The sequence below is a fragment of the Thamnophis elegans genome, chromosome 2 (genome assembly GCF_009769535.1).
Source record: "Thamnophis elegans isolate rThaEle1 chromosome 2, rThaEle1.pri, whole genome shotgun sequence".
In the NCBI taxonomy this organism is placed as follows: Eukaryota; Metazoa; Chordata; class Lepidosauria; order Squamata; family Colubridae; genus Thamnophis; species Thamnophis elegans.
Genome location: NC_045542.1, coordinates 106,441,249 through 106,456,361, shown reverse-complemented (window position 1 = coordinate 106,456,361; position 15,113 = coordinate 106,441,249). Strand labels below are relative to the sequence as shown.

At 35.3% G+C, this 15,113-nt stretch overlaps 1 pseudogene; it reads right to left on the bottom strand.

Annotated features, from left to right (window-relative positions):
• Positions 1–279: 279 nt before the first annotated feature.
• LOC116523991 lies at positions 280–13,713 on the bottom strand (annotated as a pseudogene).
• Between the last annotated feature and the right edge of the window lie 1,400 nt (positions 13,714–15,113).

Genomic DNA, 15,113 nt, shown 5'->3' with positions numbered 1-15,113 from the left:
TCACCCAGGCTCAACATGATCACATAGCTTTCAGCCATGTAAACTAGTAATAATATTGATGTCCACTGCCTGAAAATGCTTTGTGTCAGTCTTATGACAGAAGCTGATGTTTAAATGGGATGGATGGATTGGATACAGGTTGGCAGGTTAAATTCAGTTTGGCTAGGTACTAAGTGAAATAATTACCAAACATACCAATATTGGTGCAATGTCAATAGAGACAATCTCCAAAATCAAAATTTCAAGATTAGTTCTAGAATATCAATAAAGGCAGGTAAACTAGCCAATGACCTTCCTTGAAGCATCTACTTTATTAGCAATATTTACAGAATTATGTTTATGGAACTGTGAATATTGTAGAATGTAGAATGTTGTAGAAACAGGAATCTTGTGGCTATATCTTGAGAATTGTTGGATTTCAAAGATACTTACCCCTTGAGCTTTTACTTCTGCTGTGATACTGTTCAGGTCATTGTCTGTAATTTGTCCAGACACAACTATTTCAGAGCCATCATAATAATGTTTAAAACTATTCTGAGTCAAATCTGAAATGGCATTTTCCTTATAGCCTAACTCCACTTCAGTAAGTAAGATTGGCTACTTCATCATAAAAATCCTGGGAACAAAATAGATATTAGGTTATTAAAACTGTAACACTAAAAGGGTATTTATTCTTGAAATCAAAATATTGAAAATGAGAGGTTGATTTTTTTAGCCACTCTACTTTTCTGTTATCTGAACCCTTCACTTGGAAAAGTACTCTGGGAAACAGAACTCTCTTTGAAAGTCTTAATTTTTAAAAATTATTTCCCTCTTTTGACATCTATCATTTTGTTGAGATGTGAAAAAAGGTACTCCATGAAATAGAGGATTAATTATGTGAGTTTAGATGTAGCAATAACATTAAACATGTGCAGTACAAAAATGAGTTCTATTTCACTGTACAAGTGCAGAGATGGGAGAAATGTTTAAAATAAACAATTAAACAATGGAAGTTTATAATTTAATATTTATTTATTTATTAGACTTATATACCGCTTCATAGGGCTTTCAGCCCTCTCTAAGCGGTTTACAATTTATTTATTTTTAGCAAATTGAGTCAGCAACTTGCTCCCACAGTCCGGGTCCTCATTTCACCCACCTCGGAAGGATGGAAGGCTGAGTTGACCTTGAGCCGGTGAGATTTGAACCGCTGAGCTGCAGATCACAGTCAGCTAAAGTGGCCTGCAGTACTGCACCCTAACCACTGCGCCACCTCGGCACATATATAAATATGTGTATTAACACTGAACTACTTAAGCTGGAGGAATGTAACAAATATGATAAATAGCACTATATTTATTTGTACAAAAACGTATGATATCCAGATGCCAACCTGTTCATGCATTGATATGGATATATTGTAAAATAAAATAAAAAAACTTGGAGGTGGGAGAGAAACATTTCATCAAAAATATAAATATCAGCCTTTCATATGCTTATTCTGCTACCTGTAGTTGTAAGGCTGCATCTGAGTCTTCAAAGATGCGGTGAGCCACACCATTGTTTTCTTTTGCTATTCTCTCTAAAAATGCATAGTCAACATCATAACCAAAGCCAAGATTGTATATAGGATATTTTCCTTTAGTTGCATTCTTAGCATTTTCTTCAATATAGCAGGTATTTATTACACCTGCAAAGAAAGGATCACAAAACATGGTTAAACAGTACAATTATCTGAAACATGCTTCTGGGAAAACCTTTTTGGACAAAGCAATTCTATAACCTTTGTACAAGGTTCTATAATCTGTAGCTTCAAAATCTTCTTGTAATGGGATGGAACTGAATAACTAATGCTGTAATGTGATTCTTTTTTCCTTCCTCACTGCCTTTTCCTTAGGAAAAACTCTTGTTGTTATTTATTAGATGCACTGTATTATAGTATTCTAAAATACTCTGAAACTGTTGACAGAGAATTAAATAACAGCAATTTCAGGAAATTAGCAATCATTCTGGGAGCTTTTTCCAAAGTTTTCTGCAATGTCTCTCACAAGGAATCAATAATTTTCAGTCTTTTGAGTAGGGTGGGAACAGGCAAATTCTTCATACATGCTGGAAGTGGAACAACTAGATCTATTTCTGCTGAAAGAAATCTCTTGGAAGCCCATGATTCTAGCTGACCAGTAAGTATCTCCCACATCGGGAAGGGGTCACTTGGGAAGATGTTAAGGGAAATAATCTGGCATTCCTGAATTGTGCTGTACACATTAAGGAAGACAGAAGTCTTAACCTTGAAGTTTACAGAAAACCCCCACACAGAAATCAATATTTACATATGATTCTTACTACCCATTGGAGCACAAAAAAGTAGTGATCAACTCTATATCACCAGGCTGAAAGTTTACCTACCAGCAAATATGGGGGGGGGGGGACTAAAATACATTAAGAAAACCCTCAGATCTTATGGACATCCCAGCTGAGCCATCATCAAATCCAAAAAAAGACCCCTAGAAGCTACTCCATAACAGACACAGAAGAGAACAACAAACAAAGCAATGTTGTCATTCCATACATTGCAGGAATATCTGAAAAGCTTAGGAGGATTTTTAACTAATACAATATATATCCCCACTTTAAATCCAAGAATACATTAAGGCAGAAGCTTCTCCACCCCGAGGACAAAACACCCAGACACAAACTGAGCAATGCAGTACAAAGCAGTGAAACTTGCAGATCTGTACACTGGAGAAATAAAACAACCACTACACAAATGCATGGTACATCATAGAAGAACAAACCCATTAGGACAAGATACAGCAGTTTATCTCCATTTGAAAAAACAAAGGTCACTCTTTTGGAGACAACAACATCCACATTCTGGACACAGAGGACCGCTGGTTTGAAAGAAGGGTCAAAGAGGCCATCTACATTAAGATTGAACAGTCCCCCCTCAACAGAGGGTGAAAGATATGGCATCACATCTCCTCTTACAACACAGTCCTTTCAGCAGTTCCCAGAAGGTTCAACATATATTTGAACTATTCAGGTGACCCTGAGGGCACAGATAAACCTCCAAGTGCGCTCACTGGCTCTCAGGAAGAATGCCAACAGCTAGATGACTGCAAGGGATATAAATCTTTTCATCCTCCACCATTCAGTCAGAATTGAAGAAGCTTCTTAGATGAGAAGTGAAACAGCATCTAAGAAAAACAAAGGAAGTCCAGCTGACTTTTGAAAAAGCACTTTTGGGACAACCATGATCTGGATGACTGGGATATCTCCATAGATGCTCCCACATCTCACAAGCCTGAAAAACATGTTTGGACACTTTTGTGCAAGACCATAAACTGTCCTCCTTCCCAGTCCTCTATAACCTTTCAAAGGTATAAAGATGACAAATAATCCCCATGGGTTGTGGTATATAGAATGGAGAAGACTATGTGAAAACAAGTAGACCGAATAGCAGTATTATTCCCATATTCATCGGTCATTCAACTACTTACCAGCAGTAGGATCCCCGTCGGTTTACATGCTAACTAAAGCTGCATTTCTTTCAGATACAGATTTTGTTTCATGAGCTTTATTCAGCATTTCAATGCCAGTCAGTAAACCACCATTAAGATTTGTAACTACAATATAAAAGCCATTCATTTTTTTCACAATACTAAAACAGAGATTCAAATCTTATCCATATAGTGTTTTATTTCATTTTATTTTTAATATAGCCATTTTATATTATTCTAATATATAACTTTAATTTTTACTCAAACTTTTCTTTTTTTTCTTTTACTTACATCCTAACTCTCGCATTTGGCTAATAAATTCCTTTGATTGATTCACATTGTCCGGAATAGCTTGAACTAAGTTATTTTTCCATGTTGAAACTGAGCTTTCAAACAGGATGATATTGAAGTGATCTTCTTCTTTTAAGTCTTCCACTATTGTTGTCAAGGCTTCCTTTGCCTAGAATTATGTTTTAGAAAAATCTAATAAAATGGAACAAACTTTTTTAGAGTATTTGAGGGATGTCTCAACTCTCAACAAAGGACTTCCGCTCCATAAGCCAATATAAGCTATTCCAGAAATACCGGTATTTCACCCTGCGTTCATTTTAAGTAAGTGGGCTCTGTATATCAGCACAGTAAATTGCTATGATCTCTTCTCCCCAGTTACAATTTTTTATCCAATTTTTCTACTTTAATGATTAGTTAGATCATTACTTAGATTGTGTAGTTCCTTACTTGCAGTAACCAGTATTTTGTTTAGTAGGAGTTTGACTCCTTAAATATTTGGAGGAAATAAGTTATATGACAGAAGCTATCAGCTCCTTGTCCTGATGTTATGTCCTGATGTTACTATTGCCACCCACATTATATGTTGCTGACAGATCTTTTAATGATATTTGTTTGCTCAAGGTCTCCAATTGTTTAAGCCAAGGCTACATACTTTAAAGACAAATATTTATTGGGGGCGCCGGAAATCACCTTTCTTTTTGCAACAGGTAGATCTCCACACTAAGGCAAAACTCCCTTGTTTTAACCATGGTCAAAAGATAAGTAATATTATGCAACAATCATGCTCCACACTATCATTCCTGAGCCATCAATATTAAATTTAATATATAATTTTCATAAACAAAAATTAGTTACTGGTAAGTTTTTTCTGATTTACATGAGATTTTGCCTTTCTCCAATGAAATTATAGGATTGAAGTAATATGAAATCTTACTAGAGAGATAACTTTTTATAAATGATAATTTTGTAACATTTTAATATTTTAAAAAATTATTATTATAGATTTTATCTATTTTCAATAATTTGTTGACTCCTTATATAGTACATGAACAGATTTGTTCATAGCAATGTTAGACTTATATACCGCTTCATAGGGCTTTCAGCCCTCTCTAAGCGGTTTACAGAGTCAGCATATTGCCCCCAACAACAATCTGGGTCCTCATTTTACCCACCTCGGAAGGATGGAAGGCTGAGTCAACCCTGAGCCGGTGAGATTTGAACCGCTGAACTGCAGCTAACAGTCAGCTGAAGTACTGCACTCTAACCACTGCGCCACCTCGGCTCTTCATGGCTCACATGCACAGTTAAGTTAAACTTGCTCCTCAAAGAAGATCCTTCTGTATTCAGTTTCACCATTTTCTGTCCTCACCTAGTTGGCAATGTAATGGTCAAGCTTGCCGATGTCCCACATTTCAATCTAATTCTCTAGTGTTTTATTTACTCAGGATCCACCTGAAAAAATATTCTATATGACTTTGGTGCTGAGTAAATATATGACCAACATATCCAAAAGAAAATTTAGCTGAAAGATTTAGGATGAGATAGTAGATTTCAATTACATTATTAAATAGGCCTCCTCCGAATCCCATCTTCTAGCCAGTGCAAACTGGCAACTACCTGGAGGAGGGCCTTCTCGGTGGCTGCTCCGTCCCTTTGGAACGAACTCCCCGTGGAGATTCGGACCCTCACCACCCTCCAATCCTTCCGCGCTGCTGTAAAGATCTGGCTGTCCCGGCTGGCCTGGGGCTAAGATTATAGCCCCACTCGAATTGTGTGATTGTTGTGTTTTTCTCTTTTAATATGCTGTATTGTTTATTGTTTGTTGTTTCCCTCTCCCTTTTGAATTGTGAGCCGCCCTGAGTCCCCTTGGGGAAAAGGGCAGCATACAAATAAAGCATAACATAACACAACATAACAAATACTTTCAAAATTACAATAATACATATTTTATTATATGAGTAAATCTTGCAAGGCAGAAATAACTTGGTGTAAAAGATTGTAGGACCTGATTTTAATTATAACTAAACAATTAAAGTTACCTGTAAATTATTAGGAGAATCTCTGTTCACATCATACTTGATGACAAAATCTCCTTGTAGCAGAGTAGTTGTACAATTGTCACAGGTTTGTTGTTGTTCAATAGTAGGACTGAATGAAACATGGCCCTTAAAAAAGAAGAATTCTTCATCTTAGAATTCATCAAATGAAGAAAGCAGATTCTGCAGAAGTTTTACTGTTATTTAGAGATCCAGGATAATGATCCATAATATTTCTCAGTACATCTTCTGCAATTTATATTCAAAGATTACTTCCAAACATGCTTTATCAATCTGGAGGCCTATTTTGACCTTATTATACATGTAGAATTTCTGAGGAAGCCTTGGGAATTTTTTAAAGGAATATTTAGAATGGAGTCAGCAATCCCTGGATAACTATGAGTTGCTTACAAAATTCAGTTATGGTATATTTTGAATTATTAAATGTTGGAAGATCCAAAATTACATGCATTAGTTGCAGGTGTAGGAACAATAAATGCAAAAAAAGCTAGCAGTGGAACATTGCATTTTTATCTCCTTTTCTTGTCTAAAAAAACTTACTCTGCATATCTTACTCTGCATTGCCTCTTACTAGCTACACTTATACAGTTAGGATTCTTTCATTCAGTCATCATATTTGCATGATGATATTTATTACTTTTATTTCCTCCTTCTTCATTGAATTTATGTTACTTTTTCCATTATTCCACTTCTACACTATTAGGCATTATTTATGTTCTGCAATAAAGAGTTTTGGGGTTTCATTCATACTAACTTCCAGATTTCTTTCTAGAAAACAAGTCAAAAGAAGGAGAGCTTGGACTCTCTGTTTATTACCCACCACTGACATCACTGCATATGGTCCTGCACTGAACATATATTGCTTATTTTCTCCCCTACCCCAAGAGAGTTGTGTTGGTCAAAAGCAGAGAGTAATTTATGTTTAGGAAGGAAAAGAGGTTGTCAGTCTGCAAAGTAGGCAGAAAAGCCATGATCAACCCAGAAGGAGATCTGGCTCTATTGAACTGTTGAATGATGGAAACTATAGAAAAAGTCTTCTTTCTAATAAAAATACTGCTGTGATGCTTCACATTCTGAAAGAACCAAGGGCAACAGAAATGGGAAACAAGGAAGAAAACAGTCATGTGTCACCCAAATGTGTTGTTTCAAAAGGCAACTGGTCTTGTTTCTCCTTGGAGATGTTTTTTCTTGAAGACGTTTTGCTTCTTGGATGAGAAGCAAAACATCTTCAAGGAGAAAAAATGTCCAGTTGCCTTTTGAAAAGCTAACCCCTCAACGAGGTTAGCCAAAATGTTTCCTGGGTTATCTCCACTGTGTTGGAAATGTGGAAGAAGGGATGGCACCTTCTACCATATTTGGTGGTCCTGTATTGAGGCCACGAAATACTGGAGAAGGATTCAAAACTGGCTAAAAGAGATTACCGGGGTAAGTATGGAATGGAAACCCGAGACTTTTTTTACTAAGCATAAAACCAGAAAACATGAGTAAATCTATATGGCATTTGAGCCTACATATAATTGTGGCTGCAAGAATAACCTATGCGCAATTTTGGAAATCTACTACAATACCATCAGAAGATGCCATAATTAAAAAGATTTATGAATGTGCAGAAATGGACAGAATGACGGGTTGGCTGAGAGACAAAGGAGAAACGGAACATTATCTTAGCTGGAACCTATGGTACATGTGGGCGATAAGGAGAACAGCAGGGGCTTAAAATGGGGAAAGTTAAATAGCAGTTGTTAACAATGGGAACTAAAAGTGAACATGGGTATTGTAATAGATCCCTGAATTTTGTAACGAGAAGATGCTGGTTAGAGACTAAACAATGAGGAAGAAAAAAAAAAGTTAAGCTGTGAATGACTGTCACGGGGGGGGGGGGGGAGGAGGGGAGGGTTTGTATGTTTAAAGTTGTATTTGTATTTGTATGTCTTATTAAAAAATGTATAATCAATAAAGATTATTTTTTAAAAAAAGCATCTTTGGGACAACCATGACCTGGATGACTGAGAATCTCCATAGACATCAAGTCATCGGTTACCTTTTTATAATAGTAAGTGATCCCTTACTAGTAAATTATACTGGGAAAAGAAATGTGGTGTGAACTTCAGAAGCTATTAACTACTTCTCTCAAGTGTCTATGATGCTACATTAAACAATGTAACTACATTACATTTAAGTCATTAAGCTAATGGCTTAAACCTCTGAATGCATTATCTGTTCATAGAAATTCTTTTCAGGAACTTGGAAAGCTAAAATGTAGGGGAAAGTTCTCATTACCTAATGACTATCACTTTTGAAAAGTTTTTATGTACTTTCTTAAAGAGCAAAAGAGTTCTGTAAAAATAAATAGAATGTTTTTTGCAAGAGTGAGTAACTTATCTGGAAAAAGCCTAAGACACTGCACACTTAATATTGGGGGTAAAAATACAGGAAAGGAAGTTGAGAAGTAGCTGAAATGACACAGGATAAAACATGAAAAAACAGTTTCCAACATCCCACAACAAAACAACGTGGCAGAGAGGAAAACCAGAATCTCATGCAAATGACAAGACACATGATTCTCCATGATGGACTAACAAAGTAATATTGGAAAGAATTAGTAATGTTTGCAACTTCCAGTACAATCTATGCATAAAAGACAAAGATGAATCGTGGTATAAGATGAAGCCAATGTGAAGCACATTAAGTGTTGGAATTCAAGGTGTATGTATATATTTAATACCACATATAACTATCCGCTTCACTCTGTAATATAATATATGTAAGATATGAAGATATTAATAGACACAAGAAATATATAATGCCTAGCATTCTATTAAAATAGACACTGGGACATATTTTGATGAAGACAAGGATGAATATTGCGATTTAATTTAGAAATGTCAAGATGAAAAACAATAGTGCAGCTTTCATAGCAAGAATAAATTATTGAACTTTCGTAATACAGAAGAAATTGAAGTGTTGCTATAAGCAGAAAGAAAGGCTTTTACAATGGAATTTTTATACCAGCAGTGAAACAGATTTCATAATAATATTCTTCACTAGTTTAGTTTAGCTTATAGAGCCAAGGTGGCGCAGTGGTTAAATGCAGCACTGCAGGCTACTGCTAGATCAGCAGGTCAGCGGTTCAAATCTCACCGGCTCAGGGTTGACTCAGCCTTCCATCCTTCCGAGGTGGGTAAAATGAGGACCCAGATTGTTGGGGGCAATATGCTGACTCTCTGTAAACCGCTTAGAGAGGCCTGAAAGGCCTATGAAGCGGTATATAAGTCTACTGCTATTGCTATTGCTTATTAAATGTCTCAATCTCAAAGAAGTCAGAGCAGCTTCAAGAGGAATGTTGCTCAATACTTATATGTAAAGACCACTTTCCTATATGAAGGAAGGCATATATATATATATATATATATATGTGTGTGTGTGTGTGTGTGTGTGTGTGTGTGTGTGTGTATGTAAAAGTTACTATGATATCAAATAACTTGAAAAAGAAAGACTTGTTCAAGTTACAGAAGAGTGTCTATGGATTCAAAGATGTAACTTGATCCTTGTCTATACACTAGATAGAAGAACAAGAAATCCACATTGACTTTGTTGTTTCTCTGTACACACATTATTTTCATGGGGCATAAAATATTGCCACATAAATATTGCCTATCCCTGATATAGGGAAATGTTTGGGAACTAAGTTTACTTTTGTGAAGTATTCTCAAATAATTCTGTAATTCTGTTCAATAACCTGTGTTATTTTGTACCAGTCCAGTTCCATGAAGCAAATAGATTGCTTTTAAGAAATATATTCAAGGTGTCATTCTTTCTTTTCTTTACTTCTGGATAGTGTTATATGCCATGTCACCAATGTAATTTTTCCTTAATGCTTGTGAATCCAATTGGCCTCTTCTGTACTTGCTTACAACCCGGGGAATCTGCAGCAAAGGTGATGATTATGATCTTGGGAGATACCCATGCTTCCAACTAAGTATAGTTAATCCTCAATTAATAATGGTAACAATGATAATCCCCATTGCCATCCTGCTGGTCATCAGGCAATGATTACCTGCATATAAATCACCCTTCAAGATTCTATTACCAGACATACCTTTTTTTTCTGAAAAAGAATTTTTCACAACTGGTAGCAGTTCATTGCTGAGGAATGTCCCTTTAACTTCAAGTTTACTGATGCCTTGAGGCTCAAATATGTTTACTTCAATCTGCAACATTGATTTAAAATTATGTTGACATTAGCAAGATTGAGAAAAAAAATCAGAGAGACCAGTAATGTACGTAAACATAAATTGTTTATACGTTTGTTTCTAAATTAATAGTTCTGAGCATCATTCACAAACTTTTCCAAAAACTACTACAAGATAAAGTGACAATACATATGATCGTACCTCAAATTTATTTACAAGCTGCGTGGGTTTACTTTGATAAACACCTCGTATTTTCCTAACTTTTGCTTCAAGAGTTCTTCATGTCAATTGAAAAGTAACTTTGCTGGCCGATGCAATGTTGACCAAAACACTGAATTTCTCTGTTTTTCTTCCAGCAGCCCTTCACATGTTAAACATAGTAAGATTCATGAAATTCAAGCAATGATCACATTTCCTCAAACTCATATATAAAGTGACCAATTGTCCTCCTTTAGGGAGGACAGTCCTTCTTTTGTAAGTTCTGTCCTCCCTCGAAAAGTGTCCTCCTACATGTCCTCCTTTTCGATATTTGAAGACTAATCTGTTTTGCGTTATGTGACGTATTTGTATTTGACATGACGATTCGTCAAGGCTCAGTATAGTGCGGTATAGGACGCGATTATGAGATGCATGCGCTCCGCACGGGAGATCTTGAGAGAGCGCCGCGCGCAAGTGGCTTTGTTTACTTCTTACCGAAACACGACACAGCACATACGCACGCAGTAGACTCACGGCACGTTGGCAATTGAATGACTCACTGTAATTATTTCTTTCTCAGTGAATATTCAATTATACAGAGGTAAGTACAATTCACGTTTTATTAATTCATTATCTATTTAATAATTTTTAAATATGTATAATTTTATTTACAAGTTTATACAACCCTGTTGTCAACAGGAGTGTAAAATAATTTAAATTTAAATTTTAGTGAAGTTTATTCGCTTATGTTATAAAAGTTTCAGTTGTAATAATAATTAATTTTATTTATTCATAATGTGCTTGCATCGTTCATGTAGCTTTATATTTTATTTTTAATTTCATTTAAGGGATGAAAAATCAAAAAAGAGGAAATGCCATTTCAACGATCAATTGAAAAAGGAATTTCCATTCCTCATATCAAAGAAAGATGCCATTGTTTTCTGCAATATTTGCAGAGGAGAATTTTGTATTGCAGTTGGGGGCAGAGCAGCTATAACGAAACACTTGTCCACCAACCAACATAAGCAATCATCAGATGCATTAGCTTCCAGTCGTAAAGTAACAGTTTTTTTAAAAACTTCAAATTATTCTGAAGATGAAAAACAGTTAATTGCAATGGAGGGAACATTTGCACTTCATATCATAATTCACAATCAAAGTTTTCATAGTATGGATTGTACAACTAAATTATTGAAAAAGTTTCACAATGCTAAATTTTCATGCGCCAGGACAAAATGTGAGGCTATTATTAAATCAGTATTTAAAAATTACTGTGATAAAATACTTACAGCAGACTTGAAAATTGCAGCATTTGTAACGGTTTTATCTGATGCATCAAATCATAATGAAACCAAATTGTATCCAATACTAGTAAGATATTTTAATGTTACCAAGGGGATTCAAGTAAAATTTTTAAATTTAGAATCCATTGATGGTGAAATTGCTGAAATTTTTATCAAACTATCTATACTGAGTAATAAATGAAAACAATTTAAAATCCAAAGTTGTTGCACTAACAGCTGATAATACAAACACAAATTTTGGTGGGTGAAGACGCAAAGGGGTGAATAATGTGTATGTAAAATTACAAGATTTACTCCAAAAGAAAATACTAGGAATAGGTTGTAATGCACATATTTTGTCAAATGCAATCAACACAATGTCATGTGCCATGCCAATTGATGTAGAAATAATAACTACAATTTATTTATATTTTAGTCATTTTACCGTTCGTGTGGCTACTTTAAAACAATTTTGTGAAGAAGCGAATGAGGAATCAAATCTGGGCATAACGGAAAAGTTTATCAAAGAAATGCAGAATTTTTACCAAACATGTTTTCAATATATCGAAGAATGGTCTGAAACAAACATCACGGGAAATAACAGTTTTCAATGGTGTTTTTTGACTTCATCGCAAGTATATAGAGCCGAGGTGGCGCAGTGGTTAGGGTGCAGTACTGCAGCCACTTCAGCTGACTGCTAGTTCTGCAGTTCGGCTGTTCAAATCTCACCGGCTCAGGGTTGACTCAGCCTTCCATCCTTCCGAGGTGGATAAAATGAGGACCCAGATTGTGGGGGCAATATGCTGACTCTGTAAACCGCTTAGAGAGGGCTGAAAGCCCTATGAAGTGGTATATAAGTCTAACTGCTATTGCTATATTGGACAGATATTGAATCTTGTGTTGAGTTTCTATCTAAAGAAATGCCAGACATTAAAATAGATGACAATTGTCTCTTTGAAGAAATTAGAAGACTGAATGTATATTTAAATTCTGAAAAATTAATACAATGTGAAAATCAACACGTTGAAATTGATAAAAGATGGGTGGATATTTTCAGCCATTTCAAAAATGAACATATTCCATGTTGAAATTTATTTATACTTGTTCAATTTACGTTGTGCTGCCCTGGAACTAATGCAGCAGTTGAAAGCGTTTTTTCAATTGCCAATGATTTTTGGACAAGTGAGAAATCGAGATTGAATGTTGATACTCTAGCTGCAGCACTTGCTGTAAAATTCAATATGAAGGATATTTCTTGTTCAGATATTTCCAACATATTGTTAGAAGATGATACATTGACAAAAAATATTAATTCAATAGAAAAGTATTCATTTAAATAATAATTAACAGGCCTGTAAGCATAATTACAATATAAAATGTTACAAATGTTTTTATTATGCATATCTCATATTATATAGTGTATTATTGTTGCAATGAATAAAGTATTTCTTTTATTTACGATATTTTTTCCAATTTATTTGTCCTCCTTTTCATTGTAAAAAAAGTTGGTCACTTTATCATATAGCCCACCATTTAATACATTCGTTTGCACTTTGTTCATTTATTTAGCCTCTGTTTATTGAATAAATACTTAGGACAGGAAATCAAATAAGGAAACTGATTCTGTTTGGTCTCACATACGTTCTTTACAAGCCCAGCTGCCTGGCCCCTTGAAACTGCTTGTTGATATTGCTTTTGGGCAGCTTCTTTTTCCTTTATGATTCCAGGATAAGTGACACCATCAATTGTCCTATTGAACGATACATCAGATATCTGAATATGTGTGCAGACAAGTTATTGGGTTTTTTTCTTCAGTTCATCAAGTAAAGGAGATATTTGAGAGGTATAATAAAGAGACTGGAAAGAATGCTGCCTCTATAAGACTGAAAATATAATGAAGGAAGATGAAGGAAGACCTTCTCTGGATATTGCAGAGAAGATGGGTAAAAACTCTAACTCTTATGATTCATGGTAGCTTTTCTGTTAACAGTATCTGAATGGCTTAATTATTGCTAGATTGATCTCCAAAGCATAGAGAAAAAAGAAAATAATGTACATACAATGTAAAGTTTGTAATAAAGGCTGTTTTGGGAAGCTCCACATCAAACTGAGCTTCCTTGGACACATTGGCACGATTCACAGCTCGACTAGTGATGAGGTTACGGGAAAACCTGGAAGTAACACTGCATTCAATTTTCACCCAGTACATTTCTATGGCACATGGGTGTGCTAGAGAATAAAAAAGTCACATGGTTATACAGAAATGTGCTGCTAATATATAATCTTTATTTTAAATACTTTTGTTTGAGATAGCTCAAAGATCTTTTTATACCTCATGTTACATACGTAGTATTTATTTTAATGCTAATTACATTTGATAATTTTATTTACTTACAAATAACAACTGACCCCCAACAATTTTCTTGTTCCATTCCTGTTATTTTTTAAAATGAAATCCAAAGGCCGCATCTAGAAAACTATGTGATGGGTAGGGTGACCAGACGTACCGATTTCAGCGTGACAAGCACGTTTTATAACAATTTTTCCCGCGTCCCTCCGCCTTTTAAAAAAGTCCCGATTTTCTGGCTTCATGTTGAAAGCCCAGTGGATTTGCTTAAGAAATCCTAACCGGGGCAAGACAAAAGACACCCTGTCTAACCTCTCTCTCTCTGTCTCAGTACTTTCATTGAAGATATTAAAACGTTAAAGCAACAAAACGGACCTCCCCTCCCCCGCGCCGTTTTTACTCACTTTTATAAGAAAAAAAATGATCTAGTACCACAGAGCTGCAGGAAATGGCTAGAGAGGTTACTTCCTGAATTTTCCGGAGGGGAGGGGCACGTAGGTTGGAGGATTGCTCCGAAATATGCTGGCATTTTTCCCTGACTAATTTCACCATTTCAATTTGCTCAGTTCTTTGTATTAACATCTACATCATTCTGGGTTTACTTGGAGTGCAAGCCTGCTGGTAAGTGGGTTTTTTTCTTTTATTTTAAAATAATATTTTATTTATTGTGCATAGGATTTATTAAAATAGTTTTATTCTGTGTGGATTTAAGTTAAGAACTCCCTGTTATTAAGCTTTCCTCAATTAATCTCTGAGTAGATTCCCACCAACTTCAAGATCCCAAGGGCACATCTTGGAAGCTACACCTTTGCTTAGTTTATAGATGATGCCTTTCCTTAAATATGAAAATAAATACATTGATTGTTCAAATGTGTATATCTCAATAGAAATGACTCTCAGGGGTGACGACAATCCACTAAAATAATAATATAAAACAGTAATTACAAAAACAGGAGCAACTATTATGAAAATTATTATTAAAAATAAAGAATAAAAATGGAGTTATTAAGTATATTAATTGCAGCAACCACAATACAATACCTCGGTCCTTCTTTTTATTAAACTAGACATACCCAATTCCAAGGAATTAAAAGACGCTTGCTCCTGGGGAGGAAAGCTATGGCAAATCTAGGCAGCATCCTAAAAAGCAAGGTGACCAGATTTTCAGTAAAGAGGGACACCTTTGACTGGGGGTGGGGGCTTGATTAAAAATTTTATACGGAGCAACAAAAATTTTCATACAACGCAAAAATAGTATTGTA